The 1,775-nt window shown below is 44.4% G+C and overlaps 1 protein-coding gene across 1 annotated transcript in view; it reads left to right on the top strand.

Annotated features, from left to right (window-relative positions):
* Positions 1–598: 598 nt before the first annotated feature.
* LOC113819574 (dol-P-Man:Man(7)GlcNAc(2)-PP-Dol alpha-1,6-mannosyltransferase) overlaps positions 599–1,775 on the top strand; it is a gene marked incomplete at its 3' end in the record, with an annotated part of 49,947 nt that continues 48,770 nt past the window's right edge. The window contains 1 exon segment of the mRNA XM_070127990.1: positions 599–778.

The following is a 1,775-nucleotide window of genomic DNA, read 5'->3' on the forward strand; positions in this document are numbered from 1 at the left end:
AACAGTGGATTTCTATGCATATCATTCTCAGATCAATCCCCGTCACGTCATGGACGGATCTACCCTCATCGTAGAGCAGCTATGATTCTTTCAGTGCAGAAACTAGGAACGCTGTTAATTGCCGAGACCCCATGATAGCATATTCCTCTCTTCGCCATGTGTAACTACTGTACCTGTTGTGACCAGCAATTTAGTGATTAGGCCCGTATCCCTTCCCGTATTTTAGTTCGTAGGACCGTATCCCTCCCTGTTGAGACCCGTATTCCTACCGTGTTTCCCTGTTTATATCTGTACCCCTCTTGTGAGTACCGGCTTACACGTATTCGTCCCATGTGTGTCTTTATCCCACCTGAATGCATATGTTTACATGTATCCCTTCATGTTATACCTATTGAAACCTGTATTTTCCTATGTATGTGTGCGAAGGCCCTACAGCAAATATGTATATAGTACCCATGTGAAACCAGAACTTTCCTATATGTACCTGCTTAAGCTATATTACTCTCATGTGCGTCTTTGTAGGGCCTTATCCTTCCAATTTTAACCACTCTTAGACCCGTATCCCTCCCGTGTGTACTTGCTTAGGCCCGTAACCCTCCCGTGTGCACCTGCTTAGGCTCGTATCCCTTCCGGGTATACCTGCTTATGCCCGTATCCCTCGGCTGCAGACGACAGACATGGTCGGCTGGAGAAGCAAATGTTGACAATGTACTTCACGTATTTTGCAGTTTGAGCCCATGTTCGCCTGACACCCTTTGTCACCAGAGTGGGCATCAAGGTAAGAGTGGCACCTTTTGGGCACTGACAAGCAAGTGGAGAAGAAAGAATCAAAGGAAGATCGAAGAAGAGAAAGATAATAACTTGGGAAAGGAGGCTATCAAGTATCAGTCATTTTCGTTCGCATCGAAAGTCATTGTAGTTTTCGGTTTACAAATCCATGTCTGAGGGTGCCTGAAAGTCTAGTTGTCGCGAAATTTCATTGATAATACTCCCGATCTCTAGGTTTATGGCTTTTGAAGATGATTGTTGGATGCGGTGATCAAAGCAAATGAATTAATATAAAAAAGATCATAACTAAAAAAGCCCAAGGGAAACACAAGATTTTGAGTGTAATACTTGTTGGGGTTAAAAACAATTATGCATAGATAATAAGGGTAATTTTCTATATTACCTTCGCCTCTCTGATATTGACGATTTTGGTATCGTTGGATTCCTCTCACTGTCCACATTGCAAATATATAGTTTTTATTGCGCGGAACCCCCCCCCCTGTTAACGACAAACTTGGCCCAGATAGCAGGGGAGGGCATGAAAGGTTCCAGGGAAAATGCGGGGTTAAATAACACGGTAATTTTCTATATTACGTCCGTATAACCGATATCAACAATTTGGGTATCGTTGGATTCCTCTCACTCTCCACATTCCAAATATATAGTTTTAATTGCGCGGAAACCTCCCGTTAGCGACAAACTTGGCCCCGATAGCAGGGGAGGGCATGAAAGGTTCCAGGGAAAATGCGGGGTTAAATATCACTAATAATATAACGCACTGTGAAAATAACCATGGTTATTCACATAATTTTCCATTTCCCTGCGACCCCCCTGGGAGGGGGGCTGCCGCCCCCCAACTCCCGCCGAGGAAACATAACCTCCACCACGTATTCCCGGCAGGCTAGAGCGTTACACAATCGTTGTCGATGTCAGAGCGGCGGGCTTAATATTACAGGTACCTCGTAAGATTCACACTGAATTAGCATATTAACCTTGGCATAGTCAGC

Source organism: Penaeus vannamei, chromosome 12 (assembly GCF_042767895.1).
Source record: "Penaeus vannamei isolate JL-2024 chromosome 12, ASM4276789v1, whole genome shotgun sequence".
NCBI lineage: Eukaryota > Metazoa > Arthropoda > Malacostraca > Decapoda > Penaeidae > Penaeus > Penaeus vannamei.